We start from the raw sequence: 25,675 nt of genomic DNA, 5'->3' as shown, positions 1-25,675 counted from the left end.
AAGAGTAGGTTAAAAAAAAAGAAGCTGCACACCTTGCAGAAGCAGCGAACACAGAGCTCTATCTTCCGTTTGACCACTAGGACATGTGTTGGCCTTGCCCAATATGTTCTCTACATCATAGTAAATAGGCCCAAGATATCACAGGAACACAAGGTGCTAACAACTTGACAATCAGTACAAGGTAGAAGAAAGATCTGCTCCCATGGCCATTGCGTTTTCCCAGAGCCTGAACTAGAAGCTCTGAGTTCTGGTTCTCTGTTTTAAACAAAGCTTCAGTACTCCTTGACATTCAAAATAATCAGCACACAGACTTCTACCAGACAGGCTAACCTTGAGACAAACTGCTTTGCCTGCCTCCTTAGGGACTGTAGAGTGAAACAACAGGGCAATTTCATCTCAAATTACTAAAATATATTGGCTAATTTATTATTAAAAATACATTCTTAATGGTTACAGCAGCATTAGCAACTATAAGCAGAGTTGACTGATGCATACCACTAAGGCACTTCATCTCCTTTGCTTTCATTTGCCATTGTGAAGGAATCCTCACAAACATGGAAACACCCAAATGAAACTAAGCTTATAGGAAAGATCATGATACGCACACCAAAGCAGCCATTTCTCATAAATTGAGGAATTCATTCATTTTCCACAACAAATTGGCTTTCAACAATAAATTTAGAGGTAAAACAACACAAGGGAGGCTGCAATTACAGGGATAACGTATCTTCAAATGAAATTTAAAAGAAGCTTGTTGTAAATCTAATCTTCAGAATCTTCAGGCTTTCCTTTTTGGTTTCCAGCCAAGTGGCAGAACAAGCAAATAAAATGAATTGGTTGACATGAAAAACGAGAAAAACTCCTTCCAAGCTAGTAAATGCTTTCTCAGAAGTTTTAAACTGCCTTCTTTTCTATGATCAATGAATTGAACAGGTCAGAAGATAAATGGGAACCATTAGAATCAATTTGGTCCAATTGTTATATAATGCCTCTTCCATATGCCGCAATAAGAAGAGCTGCAGCTCAACCTGTGGAAGCAAAGGTGTGGATAATACTCCATGAAGAAGGATGTTTGTTACAGTGTATACAATGTAAACCAGTTTTGGCGGAATTTGTTGACAATATATACCATGATCTTTCTTCCTCTTTAATTGATGGATCAAAGATGGGAACAGAGCAGAAGCAATTTTCTTGCTACCATCCTGCCAAAAATTCTTTACAATTAATAGAAATCTCCAACAATCATCTAGGGTTAGTAAGTTCACTCTTGAAGTAAAGCAGAAGTAAGGAAGATAACGGATTAAAGATTATGATCATAATCAACTTAATACGAGAAACAACGCCTCAAAATAAAAAGAAAAAATGAACTTCTTCAGCTATGCCTCCAATTAAAAAGAAAAAACGAACTTCTTGAACAATACCTCCAAAAAAAAAAAAGAACAACAGCTCTTATGTTTTTTTATTTTTATACATACACCTGTGAATGGCGCTTTCATGGCAGATACTCCAGCAAAAGCCAGAAAGACTAGCATACTTGAATGACTTCAACACCAAAGCAATGGATTATGGTAAACTTCATGTGGGTCCCACACATTTTTAATTTAATTCATTTAATTTTTACATGCATGGCTGTTACGGAAGAGGAATAGAAACCTTCCTTTTTATTAAATTTTATTTTTTCTTAATCTTTATATATTATTAGGTTTTCAAACCCTAGCCGCCACCTCTTTGTTTCTCCCGATATAGATTTTCGTTTGGACCAAGAAAGAGAGAGATCTTGTCTCTTTCTTCTACTTTTCTCTTTTTGGGTGTGTGGTGCCGGTGGTGAGGACGGAGATAGGCTTATTTGTCAAGGGTTGTGTTGTTATCGTTGAGAGGTAAACGTTCTCTTCCTAGATCTAGGGATTAAGTGGTGGATTGATTTTCCTCATAATGAAACTGGCCATTTAGCAATAAATTTTCTATGTTGATTTGCATGCCTTTGTTCATGATCAAGTTCTCTATGAGTTAAAAACATTGTTCTTGATTTAAAAAAACTTGCATGTCAAGCCGAGGTTGACAGTTTGTCTCGTATGCAAGCTTCCTGGTTTTAGCGCCTGTTGGTAGAATACTATTGATTGGGTAATTTTTGTTCTCATTTGATTGTAGTGAATGATAATATTGATCCAAGATTGGTATCCAAACACATAATGCATTATTTAATTGTTGTTAAAAGCTGATGGTAGAGAGGGAATGGAGATTTTGTTTTAAAAGTGATATGAAAAGACAATCCCTTGCCTTTTATCTCATTTAATACATTATAGAAACCATTACTGTGTCCCTTATGTTGTCAGCCTACTGTTTTTCTTTTTATGATTTTGTTATTGTTATTATTTTTCTAAATGTTTACTGATAAGCTTGCTCTAACTATTCTTGGATTTGTAATTTGTAATTTCGGTTGGAATTCAATGACAAGCACTTTTAAATAACTTGTTGTGTGTTGCCATTAGAACCCATAATTAGGGGAGTGCACTATTATTATTATTATTATTATTATTATTATTATTATGGATTTCTTATAGGATAAAATATTCTAGAAATTGTGTTCAGTGGCATCCCACTAAAACTTGTTATTTATGTGGTAGAAGTTCTGATTTGCCTTGGAATTTTTAATCTTATTATAGGATATTCTGTGGAAGTCTAATTTTTGGGGTGCTTGTAGTTTTGGCATTAGACAGGTAAGTAAACCGCATATAAACCCATATATATGTATATATAAATTTCTAATTATCGAAATGATTCACATAATTATTTAATTACTTTGGGTTTTATTGTTAAAACCATTCATGGTGTTATGTTTAAATGTTTTGGGTTAAAATACTGTATCTACCATTATCTTCAGAATTTATAGATTTTTATTTATATATTTATTTGTTTATTTAATTGATTCTAAACTTGACTCGCCATTGTTACGTTAATATATTATATATTCTTATTTTTATTTTACTTTTGAACTTCTAGAGACAATGGCTATTTAAAGATTGAAATGGTTGCATAAATCTTGATTTATAATTTTAAATATCCATTCATCTATGGATTACTTATATTTTAAATAATGTGGTTACCGCTTTATTAAATTTTACTTATTCTTACCACATATTGGCATCTAACTCATTTTTGAAATAATTAGAATTATTTTCATTAGAAAAACGGGATCACCAAATTTCATTGTTGTGTTGACGATAATTTTGGACATGATGTATTTTTGTATAGAAATTCGTAGTCCCCAATTAACAATGCAATAACCCTCACATCGGGGTTAAACACTGACCGTGTCGACACGTACTTCTGACATAGAAACTATAGTTTCGTACTGTTCCGTCGGTGAAGAATAACGGCTTCTGATATTCTGGCTCGGGTCACCGGGGGTAAACCTATGAGTTCTGAAATCCGACTCGGGTCACCGAGTTTAAATAAATGAGCTATGATATTTTGTTTTGGCATTAGTTGTTTGGGGGACATATATGCTTGTTAATTTGGTAAACTAAATCTGTTATGATTTAATTCTGATTTTTGGATTTCATTTTGATATTTATTTCACTTTGTTACATTTTGTACACTTTTAAAATCTAATGAACATTTTTGTGATCCCAATGTTTTTAGTGGTTGCTTACTGGGCTCCCAAGCTCATTAAGTTGTTCTCTCTATCTTTCAGATCAGGAGTAGGGTTGGGTGGTGGACAGTTTAGCGGGGTCGTTGAGCAAGTCGCCGCTTAGTTATATTTCAAGTTAATAAACTTTCTTGTTGTGAACCTAGAACTTATGTCTTATGTTTAATGTCTTGTGAGACACTTGTTACTTGCTTCCATTATATATCGGGCATTGTGCCTCTATGTTGTCTTAAAGTTAATGTCTTTGTTAAAGGTTATTTTATCTAGTGTGAGACAGGTTTTGAGGCCTTGCGTGCCTACTTGGTCACGACCTTGTAGGTACGCGGCCGTTTGTCAATGCTCCAGGTTCGGGGCGTGACACTTCAACACTATAATGGAAGCAATTGGAAACATCTACTAAAGATGGGCAGATGCCATAATTCTTAAATGATTTCTCCATAAACAAAATGGATCAATCATGGTTCATCATTTCAAGAACTACCAGTAACAGAAGATAGCCAGCATAATCTGATATAGACATAACTATGTGCCGTCAGCTACCTCAAAACCATGATTCAACAATACATAGTTGTACATAAATCTGATAAAACATTTGCACTTGCACAAACCTTACTAGAAGAGCTTCGAGAGAGTTCATAGTGATTTTTCCATTCATGTGATGTCACTAGCACAACTGAAAATCCTGATGCAACTAGAACACCAATCCACAATCCATATGTATATCCTCCACTCCACCTTCCATGCATAAAACAGTGAAAAAGACAGCAATAAACACAGCTGCAAGAGAGAGCATTTGTAAAGAGACGTCCTATTATAGATTAATGACATCCAGCTATGTAAGGCTAACAATGGCAACATTATTTAATGTAAGCTACAGATCCACCAACGGGTTGTGTTTCTAAAAGATATATCTCAGTAAAGATCATAATAAAATCATGTCATGTCATGTACATCCATGATGGCTTTCTGAAAACTAGTTTCAAAACCATCACATAATTACTTTTTCTTAACCTTACAAACAAAATTTAACATCTATCACTACAAGAAAAATTCCAAATCGGCACGGTAAAATTGGCACGGAAACAAAATCGTGACAAATTTATTACAACATTTGATACAGAACTAAGAAACAGTGTCAAATATATGAATTTTTTTAAAAAATATTTTTTAATTCTATGCCAAATACCGTGTCAAATACATAAATTTAATAATTTTACATGGCAGTCCCAAATGCAGTGCCAAACATATTTTTTAAAAAACATAATTATATTATTACCATGCCAAATACCGTGCCAAAAACTCAAATTTAATAATATTTTAATACTGTGCCAAATGTCGATGCCAAAATACAAATATAATAGTATATTGATACCGTGTCAAATACCATACCAAAATATAAATATAATATTATATTACTTCCGTGTCAAAACCGTGCTAACAATATAAAATATAATAATATGCTAATACTGTGCCAAATACGGTGCCAAAAATATAAATATAATAATATATTAACACTGTACCAAATAACGTGCAAAAAATATAAATATAGCAAATTATTAATACCGTGACAAATACAGTGCCAAAAAATATAAATATAATAATATATTAATACCATGCCAAATACCATGCCAAAAATACAAATATATTTATATATTAATACGGTGCCAAGTACAGTGCCAAAGCATAAATATAATAATATATTAGTACCGTGCCAAATACGGTGCCAAAAATATAAATATAATAATATATTAATACCATACCAAATGCCGTGCCAAAAAAATATAAATATATTTATGTATTAATACAGTGCCAAATATAGTGCCAAAAATATAAATATAATAATATATTAATACTGTGCCAAATACAGTGCCAAAAATATAAATATAATAATATATTAACATCGTATCAAATCCCGTACCAAAAATATAAATATAGTAAATTATTAATACCGTGTCAAATCCCGTACAAAAAATATAAATATAGTAAATTGATTAATGTCGTATCAAATACAGTGCAAAAAATATAAATACAATAATTTTTTAATACATTGTTAAACTCCTGATTTAAGATAATTATATATATATATACTTGTATTATTATATATAATTATATTATAAATATAATATATTATATAATTAAAATTCCATCCCGCTCCTCATCCTCTCCCTCTCTCGAGACTCAGACAGGCCGCCTCCATCTCCACAGCCGATCGTGACGCCGACAACCGCCAGGCCGCCTTCCTCATCTGCTCCTCCTCCACTTGGATCCGATCGGCGACCGCTATTGCTCCTCCGCCTGGTGTCTCAGATGTCCCATAATCATCACCATTGTTGCCATTTCGAGGATTTTAGGTATGATCCTCTTTACGCCCTCAATTTCGACGATGCCTACCTCGCCGGAGATTTATCTAAGTATTGCAATTTCTTTACCTAATTTTCTTCTGAGTTTTTCCTGATTTTTTGTTTGAAAAAAATATCTTGGTTTCTGTTTAGGGTTTTACTTGAAGTTATTTGTTTCATGATTTATTGACCTCTAATCTTATGTAATGCGGTTAAAATACTAAGTTTTAAGTGACTTTTTGTTCTTTGTTGGATCAATTGTTGTTTACATTCATGTGTCATCAGAGTGTTAACTGTAGACAGTTTTCTGTTTGATGTTTTGACTTTAATGTTTGTGAATTCATCTTGTAACTTGCTCATTTGGTTGGCTTCAAATTGATGAGAATGTGCAGAGAGAAATCATTAATCATAGGTCATTGAGGCATCCCAACATTGTTCGGTTTCGCGAGGTCTAATCCAATCCTGTTTATAGCTGCTTATTTTCCTGTCCATTCATTATCATCACCATGTTGTAAGCTGTGTTTCTTAGATTCTTTCTTGAGTTCATAGTCAACATATAGAAGAACATTGTCGGTAGAGTTCTTAATGTTGATGCTATCTTGTTGTCGAAAATTTCACTGTTTAAAGTTTTAGATTCCAGGCTAGCTCTTTCCTTGCCATTATTTATAATAACTTTATTTAATTTAGCATTCAAAGGAATACACCGCCGGTGGGCAGCTTTTCGAGAGGATTTGTAGTGCCGGTCGATTTAGTGAGGATGAGGTTATTAATATTCATACACTTTCTTAGGAATTAAGGTCAGAGGCTTCATATTTGGATCACCCATTGCACTAGCTATTGTTGCAAAGTTTGTCCCACTGAGAAAACCGAGAAAGTTGCCAGGTATGATGATTTTTTTCCTTTCAAAATGTTGAGTTCTGCTTGGTGATTCCTCTTTTTATGCATAATGATTGTCAAGGTTGAGTTGGGTTTTAATGATCTATTTTAAGGAAGATAAATAATCAGGTATTCACTATTTGATATGGGTTATTTGAAAAGCTTACGTTAGTAGAACTTGAGTTAGAATTGCACAAGTTTTTTTTAAAAAAAAAATTAGGTTAGGTTGCTTGCTTCAAGGGTTTGCCAGAATCATTTTCCTGTATCTTGTGTTTGATTTACCTTTTCTTTTTAATGAAGCCCTTGTTAGAGAAAGATTATTCTTTACATCTATTGGCTTATGAGTCTGTATTATTTGTCAAGTTTGAATCTGGATCTGCTGTAGTCTATCACCTTTTATTGCTTATGTAAACAGTTTGCTCTATTTAATTTTGCCATCTCTCAAGTTGCATACAATAATATATCCTGCATGGTATCTCTCAAGTTTGAATCCGGATTCTGAACTTAGTTTTTGTATATATAGGATGCTTAAAATTCATAATAGAACGTTATTCTTATCCTAACCCTAAATTACATATCTTCTCCTAAAACTTTGGAATATGCTCATTTAGATTTAACTAGAACAACACTAATTTATTAATGTCTAAACTTGGTTTATATACTAATTATATATTATTGAACTTGGAATAGAGTTCCAGCCTTATCCATAGCTATCTCTTAGGACACAAGAAACTTATCTTCTTCTAAAACTTAATGAACAGACTTGTTAAAAATCCATCTTTCTTTTTAGGCTTAACTAATAATAAAACTAACATGTTGCTAATATCTTATTATTGCTGCGATAAGTATAAATGATAAGGGACCCAACTTTAGTAGATTACATCTTCATTCTTGCAATATTTAAGTTTATGTAGGAAATGTAATTTAAAATAGTCTCATTAAGCATTGAACTTGAATTCATATGGTCCTTTTTTTTCATAAACTAAATCATGCATAATTGGGAAATCAATTTAACATAATAGATAGTGGATTATTAGAAGTAGATATCCTTGATGAGGTGTTTCCTATATTCCATGTAGTCATAGGCCAGTGATATGCTTTCATGTTAACAACATTTATTGTAATCTTTGTCCAATTAGTTTTTCCATGTTTCTACTACCTGAACCTTATGATGTGGTTGACAAAAGCTAAGTTGAAATGTTGAAATTTGGATTTATTTTGCTTAAATTTTTGAGTAAGTTGTATATTGGTAAGTTGATAAGTCTATTGTACTAAAAGAGACAGATCATTTTGTTACCTATACGTTCATCCAGGTTTGCTTTGGTCCTGATCAGGCTGTCGTCTTGAACAAACCGGAACCATTAGTTTTTATTTGAACTTAAAGGTCTTGCACCTGCAAGACATAAGAGAAATACCTAATTTACACAACCCACTTAAAACCTTCTTTATGAATATTGGGAGTTTTAGGTAACAAAATTACTGTAGTTGGTAATTAACCTTGAGTCCTAAAGGAAATTTTTAAGCCATGCGAAGATAGTGTGGATGTGATGTGATGGTTTGCTGTTAGGATGATTACAAACACAGATAATGAGAAACTAGTATGAAGGATACAGTATGTTAAAGAAGGTGAGGGAGTTTTTCCGCTTTGAAATGTTTTGGCATTTTACCTTTCATTGAAGATCAACATGCAACTATGTTTGATTTAAAAAATAGAAATATATATAGACAAAGAAAAACTAAGGGGAAAAAAAACAGGAACATTTGTGAGGGAGTTTTTCCGCTTTGAAATGTTTTGGCATTTTACCTTTCATTGAAGATCAACATGCAACTATGTTTGATTTAAAAAATAGAAATATATATAGACAAAGAAAAACTAAGGGGAAAAAAAACAGGAACATTTTCAAAATATCCCTTCATATAAAAACCATCTTCAAAATTTGGCATAAGCTAAATTGAAATTATGGCAGCTTAGTGGATTTGAACTTAGCCAAATTTGGCAGATTTTGAATGATTGTAGACTCATTCATATAGACATGCTTGATTACACATAGACTCAAGTATCTAAGTATATGATTTACTTGTGACGTCTTAACTTAATTACATCTCCACTTAATTAAGCTAATGCCTCAATAATCTGTCCTTTATTAGTTTCTAATGCATGACGAGCTTGATAAGCTATGTGTTTAACTCCATAATTTAGCCTAGGTACCAATTAAGGCTCAGTACACTAAATAATACTGCCTACATTTAATTTGTTGTGAGTCCAAAGCTTAGTACTCTATGACTGACACCATGGTCTAATTTAGTTAAGCTAATGGTTTGTTTGTCAAGGCTAAGTGTATACTAAGCCTAAAAGTTAACCATTTATAGTTTATTTGTGGCAAAATTTCATCACATTAACTAATTAATGTGAAACAAAATGAGGTTTCTTAAAATATATATATGTCTAAACTAATTTAGAATAGCATATTATTGTAGTAATTAAATGTCCCATGTACTTTATAAGTAGAATCACGGCAGCCTTGTTTTGCCTTTACTATTGCTTTTCTAAAAATTGGTTTTGCCAAAGTCTCCAAGTTGGAGCAAAAGCTATATTTTTGGAGATTTTCGGTTTTTTGCGGAGGAAAAAGTTTTCTTGTGTTTTTTGTTTAAATGAAATTATGTAATGAATATAATTGTGCGATGTTTGGCAACATTAGATCACCTATTGTGTTAATTGTTCCCCTTTCAAACTCTTCATCCTTTCCTTGGCACTATCTCTGCTTGGTGTATAATTTTGGGGCTGCATTGGTTCCATGTTCTTGCAAAGACTGGTTTTGTGAAAATAGAGAAAGAAGAAAAGCCCCATATTTCCCCTAGTGCCAATGAAAGAAAGGAGAAGGAAACTTTCACTATGTTTCATTGCTTTTGTTTGGCATCACCATCCTCTTCCTAAATGCCATTACCTTGTAGGGTAGAGGTTAGCTTTAAATAGGGGCCAAAGGGTGCAAGGGTCGGGCAGGTGATTCCATCGTTTCATTTGGTCATATTAGCTCTCCTGTCAAATATTTGCTTAATTTAGCACTCATTGATGAACATTCAGCATCACATCTTTCTCTTATACACTCTTTTGTGCCTTCTTATGTTTCATCTCTTATCATTGCTACCTACATGCCCCTTTCAACCTCTCATGTAATGGTATTTCCCTCCTTTGGCATAGAGGTATTGTTCATATTTAGATCTCGACAAAAGTATTTTTTTTTTTTTGTAAGCTTGGCATTGATTTCATATGAACATATTTAGTTCTATGCATGCACATATTTTTTATTCTGTGGTTTACTTTATCAAATCTTCATGTTTTCTAAAGTCATTTAAACCTCGAATAGAAGGAATTTTATAATTAGATGGGGTTTTCTTTCTCTTCTGTCATAGACCCTGGATATGCCTTTATTAATTGTCTTGTTATGTAGAGTGCTAGCAATTTGGTAGGTAACTTTCCATAAATTTTATGTTTGGAGAACTAATGCATTCTTGGTGATTTTCTTTTATTCTTTGTGAAAAACAAGTCCTACTAGTATGTTGTGTAAATTCTCATTATCCTATGATCAAGTTGTGTTGCCTAATCATTTGTTGGATATTGAGTCCTTTTGCACAAGTCAAAAACAACAAACCTTTTGCCATTTATCATATTAATGCAAACATTTTGGCAAGCTTGAATCTACTGAAGTATTATCTACATAGTCTTTAGTTTATTTGTGCACAATGGTTCCTATCATAGAGAAGTTTAAATTGTTTTCTTCATTTTAATTCTGTTTTCAGATATGTGGATGATGGGAGACCCTTTTGGCAATTCATAGTCAGCTCTTCCACACGGTGTTCAGATTCAGAGTACTTTGAGGAAGTGTATCACTATTACACAACTAATAAAGTGGGTAGTCCTGATGAAATGCTTTAAACATTCTCAATAATTGATGTTGCTGTGACCAAGCTGTTTCTAAATTATTTTTAACTTGTTAGGCATGGCACCTTGTTGATCCTGATGCTGAAGAAGTTTTTTAAGCCCTGAAGAAAGCTGGACTGAAATCTGCTGTTGTGTCAAACTTTGACACCCGTCTGCGGCCTCTTTTGCAAGCACTGAGATGTGATCACTGGTTCGATGCTATTGCAGTCTCAGCTGAGGTAGATGATACATATAATAACTTATTTCATCCTTTCAAATCAGCCAGTTGATTGTTTTCAACTGGCTGATTTTTTTACTACTCTGGTTATTTTGCTTATCATCATTATGCTCATAAGATCTAATTCCTATTCTTTGCTATATTAATCATGTTGTGTATTTATATTTATTGGAACAATCAATAAATATAAATACACTCCAGCTTTAGAGTTCAGTTCCTCGTAGCATTCAAATGTGTTGTTCTTGTAGTAGATTTATATAAGCAAAATGTTCACTTATTCAGTCACATAAGCACAGAAGGTAATCTTTTTGCATTTCACTTTGAATGGATTAATGAATCAAGGAACAAAATGATTACTGGTCATCATGTTGGTTTGATCTTTACTTACTATTTTAATGAATTACATGTTTGTGATAAAGATTACATGTTCAACTTTTCAGGTGGGGGCTAGAAGCTCAGAGGAAGCTGCTTGATGGATTCGTTCGATAACAGATACAACACTGGAGGTTTTTTTCTTTTCTTGCTTTGATTTTGGTTAATCAGTTGTTTCATCAAATTTGTACTCACAGTTGCAGGAGTTGCCGAATAAGGGAGAGAATTTTGTACCCTGCTCTAGGAGGAGAAAGCAACCTCATAGGTTATACTTTGCCCTCTCATCTAAAGGAATCTCTTGTTTAAAAATTTCGAAAGTTTAAACCTTATGCATTAGATGAATGTCTTGTTGTTCATTTCCTTCAAAATTTATGTACCTTAATAGTGATTTTGTACAGGTGATTTTATCGCCCACATATATGCAGTTCTGTCCTCACTTGTGCGGCCCCGTTTTCATTTTCTCCACCGAGATTTATACACGTCTCTGCTATTTTTAGTGGCCTATTTTTTTTGGCAAGAGCGAAACCCATCAAAGTTCATGCACAAAGCGTTGCTCTTAACTTGGCGTATGTTAAACAACCTGCCGAAGTGCACAAAAGAAGCAAAGCATTTCGGTTGATATTCCTTGCAAGCACACACTACGTACTTGCCTGGACCGTCTGAGACTACGTCCATACTGCACTCGCAGAGCTCCAAAGTAAGTGCTTTCCTTCCAAGCAATGTATTCTGAGCTCAAAATTCTATTGGCAATGTTTGTGAATTTTTATTTGCATCTATTCAGGACTAAAAGAATGTGAAGGTACTCGTTACTGTTTAGGTGCGGAAGGGGTGCTGCGAATTAGCTCATTATGAACAATATTATATTTGTATTCTCTACATTGCCTAGTATTTCCAAACAATCCATTGCCTAGTATTTCCAAACAATCCATCAGCCATATTGTTTTATTGTTAGTCATAAGATGTTGAAGAAGTTGATTAAAGAAATGTGTATGTATTGTTAATTTAATAAAATAATTTTCGTTGAGCAATTCAAAAAAAAAATTTGATGGGTGTGATTCAAGAAAATTTAAATAAAATTAATTTCATATAAATTATTTTTTTATAGAACAAACAAAAGCATGCCAAAAGCCGTGACAAATTTTTTTTCCCAAAAACTGTGCCAAATATCGTGAAAAAATATAATATATAAAATCGTGGTAAAACCGTATCAAATACTGAACCAATAAAACCATATTAAAACCGTGCCAAATATGGAACCAAAGTCCGTGCCAAATATCAATGGTAATATTTGGCACAATAGTAAAAAAAAAGGTGCCAAAAACAATGACAAAATTTGGCACGGTATAAAAATACGGTGCCAAAATTTATGTGACTATTCTATAGGCATAGTTAATTTTTAGTGCCAAATACGGTGCCAAAATCAATTTGGCACGGTTTTTAAACTCATTTCCATACCGATATTACCGTGCCGATTTGGGATTTTTCTTGTAGTGTATTTGATTTGAATAATAGTGATCTTTGTAAAGACCAAAAAGTGCAAGTTGTGTTTTGTCAGTGATAAGTTTTAGCAAAAACCTGCTTTCCATCTTGCGGGAAGGGATTTGACTGTTCGATATATTCTCTGGACCCTGAGATAGATTAGTTAATTAGAACAATTAAACCTCTAAGTTCAAAAAAAAAAATACTTGCATATGTTCCCCTTACACATGAACTACAGGTTAATATAGAAAAAGCCACCTTAAGTATACTACAGTATTGAAGCCAAATGTCATGGGTACTTTTTCTTATCAAAAAGTTAAAGACCAAATGGCATACTGTGTAAGCAATTGTTTTGCAATTGTTTTCAAATTTACAATTTCCTTGTGCAAATGTTTTCCAAAGTCGAACAAAACATAATGCGCAATAGTCTACACATGGACATGATCCTAGGAATTTCCACCATGCATCTGGCACCCCTTCTGTTACCACAGATAAATTGATTTAGTTAACACACTAAGCATTTTGAACCATGAAAAAAGAACATCTTGCAGTTCTTGATCAATAGAATCAGAAAATACAAAACTTAAGACCAAGACCAAGTCATTCAAGGTGTTGTAAGGGCATCAAACTAAGGCAAGGGATAGATCACAAACATTAAACTTCAGTCCATTTATGATTCAGAAAGGGACCATTATAAGGATTCATTCCGCTTCCATCTTGTTTCCTAATGAATTCTATCAAGACTATTTGGAAGGGAAGATTAATCAAGAAAATATTTTTTGAGACTCGTAAATTAATGAAATCCACAATATTTAATAAAGTTTTGGTTTATCCACTTTATTCAAAAAAAAATCCACAATGAAAAATATGGATGCTTTACATAATTGTAGAACCAATAGCAACTACCTACCAGCAGATACACCATCACTACACCATAAAGGGATTTTAACGGCGTTTATTTCGCGGTGTTTTTAAAAAGCACCTCAAATTTTATGATTTTAATAGCGTTTTTATCAAAATGCCACAAATTTGAACTTTAGCGGCGTTTTTGTTGGTCTTTAGCACCGTTTATAATAAACACTACTATATTTTCAAATTAAAATTCAAAAAAATTACACGTTAATGGTGTTTTTAGATTAAACCCCGCCAAATTATTTTCCTTTTACGGCGCTTTCTCCAAAAACTCCACTAAACTATAGATTTTTTTAATTTAAAATATATAAAATTAAAAAATTAGTGGCATTTACTCAAAAAAATGCCACTACATTATGGTCTTTTTTAATTTAAAATTTATGATATTAATTTAGTGGTGTTTATTCACGAAACGCAGTGAAGTTGTATATTTTTTTAATTTAAAATTTATAAAATTAAAACTGAACAAACGCCGCGAAAGTATGGTACATTTCTAATTTAAAATTTATAACAAAACATTTAGCGGCGTTTAATAAATAAACGCAAATGAACTTTTTTAATTTAAAATTTAAAATTATCATATTTTTCTAAATTAAAATTTATGAAATTACATTTAGTGGCGTTTTAACAAATAAACTCCACAAAAATATAATTTTTTTAATTTAAAATTTATAAAATTAAATTATAGCTGCGTTTATTCTGAAAAACGCCACGAGAATTGAAAATTTCAAAATTAGCGCCATCTATTTTAAAAGATTTAAATTTGGCGCAATTTATTTTAAAATTTTCGTTTAGCGGTGTTTTTTCTTAACAAACGCCGCTAAAGACCATCATTATTTATTTTTTATAAATACTCTTTAATTGTAAGATAATGAAAAAGAAAGAGAGGGGAAGAAGGATAAGAGGGAATTGGAAGAAGGAAAGATGAAGATGAAGATTAAGATAATGATGACGATGATAAAACTAGGATAAGAAAAAGGAGAAGAAGAAGAAGAAACTAGAAGAAGAAAGAAGAAGAAAATACTAGAAGAAGAAAAAGAAAAAGGAGGAGGAGGAGGAAGAAGAAGAAGGAGAAAAGAGAAAATAATAAAAAAATCTAAAAATCTAAAAAACAAAAAAATTAGAGTAGATAATTTATTTAAAAAAAGTTAACTTAACCTTATTTTAAAAAATATAAAATTTTATTTTTTAGAAAAACACCACTAAATGCCACAAAAATGCCAATGATATAGTGCCATTTGTCTAAAAACGCGGCTAATTTATTTATTTATTTATTTATTAAATTATTTTTTTTAAAAAACATCTCTAAAAGTCACAAAAAGGACACGAATTTAGTGGCATTTGTCTGAAAACGCCACTAAATTAGCGGTGTTTTCTGATAAACGTTGCAAATTGCTAGGAGATTGCCGACACTATTTTCACTGCTGTTTTTCCTGGTGTTTTTTGAAAACGCCCTTTTAATATTTAGCGGCGTTTATATTAAAAAAAACTTCACGAAAGACCTATTTTGGTGTAGTGATGGTTATGAACATCAAGCATGTTAGAAACCTTAAAAACACATATACAAGTCAAGGAAAATGGAGAATGATAGGACCACAACTAACATTTTCCCAAATTCTAGAAACCTTAAACACATATACAAGTCGAGGAAAATGGAAAATGATAGGACCACAACTAACAATTACACAGATTCAAGCTTCATACCATGTGGTACAGCAAAGGTCTGAAGCAACTGAACGATAGACCTTGCATCCAAACAATTTTGAACTCTTTTTCCAACCAGTACTTTTACATTTGGGGTATCAAAGACCTACAATATGGGATCCATACATGATTGTTTTTTTTTTTTTTGAAAAAGTGGATAAACCACATCTATTGAACAGAAAAATAAAGCAACCACTAGATGTGGTAACAATACATCAGTACATCAGAATCAAAATACAAGCAACAACAAAAGTGAGGAACAAACGGCCCTCCTCACGGCCACCAAATACAAAGGAACTATCCTGAGCTCAACTCATGAGTCTCTTCCACCAGCAGAGGCTCCCTCATACCATTCGCTTGTGAACCTAAGAACTCCAAACTTCTTATGACTGTCATGATGTCTTCATTCATCTTCTCTCGAGCACCATCAGCGGCTGAAGAGAACCAAGTCAAAATCATTCGATCAATTTTTAAGATAACATCATACACATGAACATCAATGGCATAAACATGCAATCATTTCTAACAAGTTATATATTTCAAATAATAGCCTTAGCAACTAAGTCCCCGAAAGATCTTCTGCCAGGATGTAAGCCGAATCTCCAAGTCCCCCAAAGGCAGTCTAAAGAGTCGGGAATCAATGAGAACTATAAGAGTCTGGAAAAATAGTCCCATACATGATTAGCAAAAAGCGCAATGAACAAAGAGGTGGTCAATAGATTCCGTCCCCGCATAGCATAAGACACAAGTGTCAGTTGGTAGCCTATTACATCCTCTTTGCACAAGTCTTTCAAGAGAGAGAAGTTTGTTTTTCCAAGCTAACCAGTTGAGGAGGTTAACTTTCTTAGGACACCAACTGTGCAAAAAGAATTTCACATCTTGGCATCTCAAACCCCCATCGATTAGGAAGTTATAGAAGGATTTGACCGAAAACTGCCCATTTCCCGCTAGTCTCCACCTCTTTTTGATCCCCGGACGCATTGGCCGCACCACAAACCCTTTCACGTATATGAGAATTATCCCCAAACTCGAGAGAAACTGGTTCATCCAACATTTGACGGAGCTCGTGAACTGTACCATTAGGGAAGCGACTCGCTCTAAACTTCTCCAGTCACAGATACATGGGAGCACGTCCATAATGCCAATGGTCTCTCCAAAACAGAGTATCTTTCCCCGAGTTAATCTCGATCTCTAAACAGTGTCTCATAGCCAGTAGGCAACTCAAGTACCCTTTTCCAGAAAAACAAAATCCTCCCTGCCGGAGCAGTCGTAGAACCCCGAGTTCCACTATAGTTAAACTGGATCACTTTCGCACCTACCCACATAGGGTTAGTCATTAATTTCCACCACTACTTTCCCAGGAAAGCTTGATTGAAAATGGAAAGATTCAGGATGCCCCAGCCACCGTGGTCCCGTGGCCTGGAAAGATTTTTCCAGCAAACCAGACGCCTTCCCGGGTAGTCCATGTCTGGTCCAGACCATAGGAAATCCCTGCATATGCTATTAATTTTCTTGGTAACCCAACAAGGCAGACGGAACACAGACATCCAGAGCGTAGGAATCGCAGATAACCCAGAATTGACAAGTGTAAGCCAACCCCTAAGGAAAGATGTAAGCCTTTCCAAGATGCAAGCCTCCTGCGCACTTTAGAAATGATCACCTCCCAATATTGTCTACGGGGTCTTCGACCAGATATTGGTAAACCAAGATAGGTGACTGGAAGCATGCCGACAGCATACTGCAAGGTATCCACTGCTGCTTGATCAGGAAACTTCCCCCACCTGCTTAAGTAAAAGCTTGTTTTTGCAAAATTAGTTGCTAGACCCGTCATTCCATTAAATAGGAATAGCATCAGCTTAATGATCCTGAGGTCCTCCAGTCCCCCCGTAGTAATAATCAGGAGATCATTCGCATAGTGTAGATTGCAACAGCGATCACCCTCCCCGAGTGGCACCCCTAATTAAGATCTTGGAGTCGAGTGCATGCTTGAACATCGCACTCAGCACATCAGTAACTAAAACGAACATCAACGGGGACAGAGGATCTCCTTGCCTCAATCCTCATTGGTAACGAGTATAGCCATTAGGTGATCCATTGACCAGAATCGATGCTTTCAAAGAAGAGAGGATACTCTTGATCCATCCCACCCATCTATCCCCAAAACTCCTAGCTGATAAAAGATCAAATCGGAAGTCCCAATCCACTAAGTCAAAAGCCTTAGCGAAATCCACTTTCAAAATGTGACCCGGAAGCCTCTTTTTATGCAGGAAGAAAATAAGTTCCTCCGCTATGGCAATGTTATGCAGAATACATCTACCCTTCATGAACGCTGATTGATTTGAATCCACAAGAGAGTTCATAACCGGGCTTAGCAGAGAAGCTAATAATTTTGACAGTATTTTTAGGGAGGAATTGATAAGGCTAATAGGCCGATAATCCCCCGGCCCCCTTGGCGTCGCAACTTTGGGGATAAGAGCGATGCTTGCCCAGTTAATCCGCTCCAGATTAGCCCCCCCTCTCAAAGAAGTCCTCACATAATTGAAAAAGATCACATTTAATTGTCTCCCAGAATTGTCTGAAAAAATGCAAGGGGAAACGATCAGGACCCGGTGCCTTATCTCTTCCCAGATCAAAGACCGCAGCCTTGACCTCCTCTAGGGAGAACAGTCGTTCTAGCGGAGATAAATCAATATGCGGTTTGTAAGCTAGGAGCTTGCGCAGGTCAGCCTTGAAGCGAAAGGTCCTCTTACAACCAAATGGCTGTTGAAATTGCCCCGCAAAGACCTTTCCAATATCCTTAGGGTTAGAAAATGTAACACCGTTGTGAGAAATACTAGGGATGAGATTCCGGTTTTTACGCCCATTGGCAGTCTTATGGAAAAAACTGGTGTTTCTCATCCCCCTCCTTCATCCATTGGAGCCTAGATAGTTGCCTCCAATAAATTTCCTCCTGTTTGTGAATCTCACTCAATTTCAGATGGAGATCCACCTCCTGACCCATTTCCAACGATGATAACCTCCTATGTTCCTTAATTAAGTCAAGATCTTCCAACTCATGTAAGATGTTCAATTTTTTGAGCTTTATAGAGCCAAACGAGAATTTTGCCCACTGACGCAAATGGTCCCTGAGCCCGACAAGCTTTTTTGCCAAGAAAAAAGCGCCGCAACCCTGCGGGGATCTCCCTGCCCACCATTGCTCAACCATCTCCTAGAATCCATCCGCGGTGGACCACACCAATTCAAATCTGAATGGCCTAGGATTAGAGCAATGATTACCCACTTCAAGACAGATAGGAACATGATCCGATCCCACACGAGGTAAACTATTTTGGACCAATTTGGGAAAGAGGGTCGCACATTCATCATTGATAATGAAGCGATCCAGTTTCACCCATATTGGATCTAATTGACCATTGGTCCACGAGAAACATCGACCAACCGAGGATGGTTCTTGAAGCTTCAGGTCATGAAGTAACACGTTCGCCTTACTGATGTCATCCCAGTTGGGTGTTCCTGAAAGTTTTATCCCCACATCAAAAATGGTATTGAAGTCGCCTCAAATAATCCACGGCACCCCCGGTGAGCCAGCACTGGCCCTGAGTTCATTCCAGAAGGCGTGTTTCAGCGTTCTAGCATTAGGTCCGTATACCGACGTACAACACCAAGTTCAATTCTCCCTAATTGAGCAGAATTCAACCGTTAAACTAAAGATAACCCTATTTAACAGTTTGTCAGTTAGAATCCCACTATTCCAATTGACAATGATACCCCCAGTCGAGCCATTAGCTGGAACAAAGCAGAACTGGTCCAATCGGCTCCCACCAATCTCCCGCCAAACAGCAGGGGATATCTCTTCCAACTTGGATTCTTGAAGATAACAAACATCCGTAAAATGTAAAAATAAAAAATCCTTAACCAGAAACCGCTTAGCAGGTCTCCCTAATCCCCTAACGTTCCAAGAGATAATATTCATAAAGGAACATTAAGCAACGCGATCCTCCAAGGATGACGCCGAAACACATAAGGAAGCAACACGAGTTTGTTCCATCAAACCAATATGATTAAAGCAATCATTCGAAGCATCAGTAAAAGATATACCACAAGCATCACAATAACTGGCCAGTTGAGCATTGGTCCAATCGGAAATTAGAAGAAGTTTAGAAGTTGTACCTTCCGAGGACTCTCCTTGTGGTATCTTCTTCTTAGTAGACTTCGGGGGTTCAGCAAGAAAGCTAGCCTCCTCATTGAAGCGTGAGTAGGGTTTCTTCATCCGTTCACTGCAACGGGTCCCCTTTGATTCCTTAGTGTTACTCTCCCCCGGCTCCCCAAGCAAGCTAGGTATTAATTTCCTGAGGTTCATCTCAAACTCGGAAATGGAGTCATCAGATTCTGAAATACATTTTGGTATCTCATTAACAGTCGAAGGAGAATGTGTAACACTCAAATCCGGAGTACCCCTTTCATAGTGAGCTAGCGGAGACACCACATCAGCAGCCAAGACCCATTTCCCACCAAGAACTCCCATTTAAAACCCACTGGGGGAATCACTGTCGGCACCCTAACTTCATTGTGAAAGTCCAAGTTCCTAACATCATTAGGTCTCAAAATAGAAGAATCAACATCCATACCCCTCTCCACCTCAGCCCCCAGCTTCAAAGGGGCCGACCCAACAACATTCAGTCCCACAGAAGAATGACCCAACGGACTACTCTTCTCCTTGACAACCCTTTGCAATAGAGAAGACGGCCCACCATCCAGCCCATCCCAATGGCCCAGTCTCCCGAGAAGAGGATTTATCAACGCCCTCGGATTTACCTGGATCACCGCCCATGGGCTGTCCCACTTCGCAAAGGAGCAGATGGGTCTCCACCGTCCATAGTAACTTTATTCGACTGACCCAAAGCACGATCCGGCTCCACCAAAATTAACGGATCAATCTCGCTACTTGTCCTGCTATGGTTTGAGAACCCTGAAGCCGCCTAATCACATTGCTTGTCCGCCACTCGGGACTGGAGGAAACCTCGGATATCCAATGCACGCCACCTGTCCCATGCATTGGCTTGGCCACCCATTGATCGACACATCGAGCTCGCTCCGTCCGAGAAACCAACCGATCAGAACCAGCCTTCTCAGAAGTCCGAGCCTGTTCCTGACCAGCGGTACAATCTCAAGCAGTTGAAGGAACATCCCTCAGACCATTGACACGTCCGAATATGCGTGTATGTACCGCAAGTGCACGGGTGTCGAAGTAATAATTACCCCGGTGAGTGGGTAGTCGAATCCACAGGGAACGGAAGTATTAGTATTAACCAATTCTTAGTTATCTAGTCGAAATCAATGGATATGATGAAATGAACTAATTGTAAGAGAATTAATAAGAAAGCAAGCGAGCAAGAAAACGAGTAAAGGAGATCTCAATCAATAAAGATGAGGTATCCGGGCAATGCTCTCCCTAGGATCTAACATGAAGCTCACGATTCACTAAATGCTTCTAAACCGAGTCTAATGAATCGAGGTAATCCAAGAACAACAGGTTCTTGCCTCCAAGCCACCGGTACTAGTCCCCTGGAAGGTCCCGCCGGAGAAATCACTCAATCTCAACACCTCACACCCCATATGACCGCAATACGCTCTAGGGACACCTAAGAGTGAAACCGATTCCTAAGGATAGATCCAACCCTAATTCCCGTGAGAAGGATCTCAAATCCCCTACAAGGTCCCGACGGAGAAATCTCTCAATCTCACGCCTCACACCAAATATCGTTGCATAGAGTTTAGGGAATACGGAGATAGGAAACACTCAATCTGAAGGGAGAGGGGGCACTCCACTATCTCATGACTCACCCTCTCAACCCTCTTTAACCTTGACGTTCTAACTCTAATGGAGACCTCTCTCACATCAAAGTAACAAATCATGCAAATCCAATCAACCTCAAGGATTAATTAAACAAGCAAGCAATGAGAATACAAGGTTAAAACTCAAATCAACTCGAATTAATAGAAACATAAAGCAAATCATTACAAAAACATAAATCCTAGGGTTCACATGCCCAAATACCTACTAAGGTTTAGCCCTCCATGGAGCAAGTTACAAAACAATGATTATTACAATAAAAAGCAATGAAAGCCATGAAGTAAAACCCCCTTAAATTCGTGATGATGGCCTTGATGGGTCGCCCAACGTCTTAAAGAATCCTTCTCCAAAGCTAGGTCGCCGAAGGCTCCCTCTTTGCTATGACGGAGAGAAGATCGATCAAAGTTGGTGATGGACGCCCACCAATATCGCCAAAGACCTCCTCCAAAACCATAGCCGTCTTGCCTTCAAAGTGCTCGCCAAAACCCTCGCCAAAAAGTCTCATCCAAAATAGGGCAAACGGCCTATTTAAAGCACAAAATCGCGCCTGTCACGTGCCCTCACGCGCCCGTGTGGATTTTCCACGCGACCGCGTGGGCTGCAGAAATTTCCACAGTAAAATTACTACATTAACTTTGCTACAGTACTTTTCACAAAACGTGATCCAAATACTCTTCTCTTGAGGCCACATGTCCGGGCACACGTCCATGTGGTAGGCTATAAAACTTTTCTTCATCGACGTATCTTTGAGAGGTCTTGCAATTTTCACAAAAGAGAAGGAACATGAAGATGTGACTGCCTTTGTGCCCTTCCAACTAGTGATTTGACTTCAATCTTCTTGGAAGTTGGCATACATCTCTACGTTTATGAACTCCTCTCGTATTTTTGTCCTTGAATTGAACAAGAACTCCCAACATTGTGTCTTTATAGCCTATCTTTGTTTCCTTTTTACTCTTCAAGGCATTCACAACCTATATGCATAAAAGAACACCAAATACACAATATGAGACATAAACCACAGTAAAAATGATCTCAATGCATGTAAAACATATATAAAAATATGTCTACTCAAGCACTTATCAACCATCGGTCCTTCCTTCCAACAGCCGAGAATGAGGGATCACCGCCGTCCTGGATTTGTGGGAGCAGCGCTCAACCACGTCAGCCTTCATGTCACCGAGGCCCTCCGCCACCGCAACCATCTCTGGATTATCAACACTATGGGAGCTGGGCTCAACCACAATCTCTCTAGACTCCCGATTGCGTTCAGCGTCCACTACCGACGATCTTCCCCCAAGTGCTTCAGGACAAGAGCTGCGCTCAACCTGTCCCTTAGCACGTGGATTCTCCTAAGTAAGCAACTGCTTCCCTTTCTCCATCCTAGGGATCTCGTCCGTACACCTGCGATCCGGCAGCTTTGAAGCGACCTCCATGCCTGGTTCCGGTAAGATGTATCTACCAAGTTCCCGTCGGAACAATGGGTGGCTCTCACGCTCACTAGTGATCAATACCGAGTACCTTCTCATGCCTAAACTAAGATCCAGTTCCACTGGCAAGGATATCCCGACACGACGGTGCACCAACGCAGAGATGAAGTATTTGTGCGGAGTAGATGCATGTGAAAGTGCTACCAGATCCCCTACTGACCGCACCACCTCCACAATAGTGTTCCAGCTCCAGCCGTGAAGCGGCAAGTTCCTGATGAGGATCCATTGCCCCGTCCCTGATGCACGACCCTCAGCCCCTAACTCAGCCAACCACGAGGCCAACTTCAACGTGCAAGGGTCGTCTTTGGTGGCCACCTTGAAGCTGCCAGTTTGGACACCTCCTTGACTTCCTCACGGCTTGCCATCGGAATCAAGAAGACACAATCGTTCAGGGGAGTGATCGGACCAGCAAGTGGTCAGTTAAGGATGCTCGGGACCACTTCTAGAATGCTCGAGTTGTTGACGAAACCCTCCACGAGTGAAAGAATAGCCACCTGCGCCAAGTCCTTCCTCATCTTCTCAATCTCTGGCGTGAGAGATAATGACAGCGACACATGGGACGGTGGTGGGTGGTTAGCAGCGGTCACGGTCATCTTCATAGGTCCCTCCTGTGATGCATCCTGCTTCTCAGTCGAGGTCGACTTCTTCGTTCGAACATGCAATCTCTTACGGTGCGGGCTGCGCACCACCGAACACCTCGCCGCCATGTGACCCACACATGCGCATCGAAGGCAGACCACTTGATGTCGGCACTCCACCGTTTTTTGGGTCGAGCGGAAGCAGCATCCACAAGTGTTCTCGGTGGGAGAGCGAGGGCGCTTGGAACCAGAGATCCTCTTCCCTCCGCGTTGGTGGCCCCTTCGAACTCGACCTAGCTGCCCCCTTCGAGAGAGAACGATCTCCCGACGAAGCAAAGCTAGTAGAAATAATAATGGCCCTTAGCTACCCATGAAAATAATAAGCAGAAAACTTTGAATCAAATTTTCAGCATTAGTAATACTTCCAAGTCAGAAGTTAAAGCTGAAAACAAAGCTATGCAATTCAATTCAACCAGAAAATGTAAGTATAAATATGATAAGTAACTATTGTCACCAAGCAACAAGGCCATTGAAGATGTGGTATGTCAATTTCAATGTGATTCACAGTAAATGCATTCACTAACAACTTAATATCAGCCAATGGCTCAAAATAATTAATAATAAAACTGAATTTGAGAAACTTGAAAGTTTAAGCATATAAAAATTAAATTACTGCTCAGATTAAAACTTTTCTAAAATTATTACCAGATATTTCTATATTGAATCGCAGATAAAAAACAAATTTATTTTCTTTTCTTAAGAAGTGATGATTGATTGTAAAACTGGATGTTATTGAGTTACATTTCTACCTCAATCACGATTAGATAAAAGAACATTGTGATTTAAAAGCTAAACAAAGAACAGTATTCGACCTGAGCCGAAGAGACAGAACTATTGGGTTTGAAAAGTGCGACGGTGCCAGAGACATCGGGATCCACTCCAAGAACCCATTGAGGCTCCGAAGCACAAATCACTCCCTCGTCTCCTCCCAGTGGGCTCAAGGAGAGGGAATCCAACCACTTTTCTTTGAGCTGCAAATTTGAAATCTTTGTAGCCTTAGGTGAAACCCTAACCCTAGATGTCAATAAAGGTGCCGATTTTGCAGTGCAGAGGAAGTGGAGATGGGAGTTGAAGAGTTTGGCAGACATAGAGTTCATTGGAGAGCTCGGCACTTGAACACTGAGTAGTAGGGATTTAAACAAGCCGAGCAAGCCAAATGAACGGTGCTCAAGTTCAGCCCGTAAAAGGCTCCCCATGAGATGAAAGCAAGGGAAATGTGCCATGAGGGAGCACGGCGAAGTGTGGTGGAGAGCGTGGGAGACGGAGCCAGTGACTAGGTTTTGGATGGGATACTTATACTGAGCCACCTCATTAAAATATAAATTACGATTCAGTCATTTGGAATGAGTTTGAAAGTTTTCTTTAGCCCCTGTAATACATTTTTTAATAATTATTTATAAATATATAAAAAAATGATTACCTATTATCCAACAATGCTATATGCTAAATGATTATACATTATCCAATGTTATTTAGGGTTTGTCAAACTTTATCAAACGAGGTTAGATATGGTTGAACTCATTTTATTTGTTTATTAGTCTAAAATTTTAGTTTGAATTTAAATTGTTTATTAATTGTTTGTTAATAAAGTTGATAGACTCATAAACCATAAGTAATATATAAAGGGAATGACTTAGGTGAAGTTAGATAGATGTAGTTTGTGTAGTTCACCATTAATATTGTGACACGTGTTCCAAATATATATAAAAATATAATAACTTTTCTATAATGCCCTCACTTTATTATTAAATTACTCATCTCATGCCACGTGTCAAACATCCAATAGTGAACTACACTAACTACACCTATCTAACTTCATCTAAGTTATTCCCATATATAAATAAGAAAGCTGTGGAACAGATAGGAACTTAGCAAGGTAAAATTGTTGTAATGCCCAATCAAACATGTCAGTATACCTATTCGTCGCATTGTCCCATTTAGCATCTCTGCTAATCACAAGTGAAGAACCGAGAAGGAAAGCACACATGAAGGACATCAAAAGCCAAGATCCGAGAAGCCCATGGCGCCAAGGACAATTCTTTATTATCGGCGAAGTCTCATGATGGCATGGGTTAATTATCAAAGCAAGATCCCAAAACTATGTCGATGAGCGCGAAAGTGACAATGAGGTCGAGGTCACATAGCACACCACTTTCTCTTTTCACTCCCTAGAAGGAAAGAAGATATGATGGGAAAAGGGGATAAAGT

The 25,675-nt window shown here is 37.1% G+C and overlaps 2 pseudogenes; one reads left to right on the top strand and one right to left on the bottom strand.

Annotated features, from left to right (window-relative positions):
- Positions 1–978: 978 nt before the first annotated feature.
- Positions 979–24,663, bottom strand: LOC120257169 (annotated as a pseudogene).
- On the top strand, positions 5,803–12,348 carry LOC120257165 (annotated as a pseudogene).
- Positions 24,664–25,675: the final 1,012 nt, after the last annotated feature.

This window comes from Dioscorea cayenensis, unplaced genomic scaffold (assembly GCF_009730915.1).
Source record: "Dioscorea cayenensis subsp. rotundata cultivar TDr96_F1 unplaced genomic scaffold, TDr96_F1_v2_PseudoChromosome.rev07_lg8_w22 25.fasta BLBR01001920.1, whole genome shotgun sequence".
Classification (NCBI taxonomy): Eukaryota; Viridiplantae; Streptophyta; class Magnoliopsida; order Dioscoreales; family Dioscoreaceae; genus Dioscorea; species Dioscorea cayenensis.
This window is presented reverse-complemented; position numbering and strand designations above follow the sequence as displayed.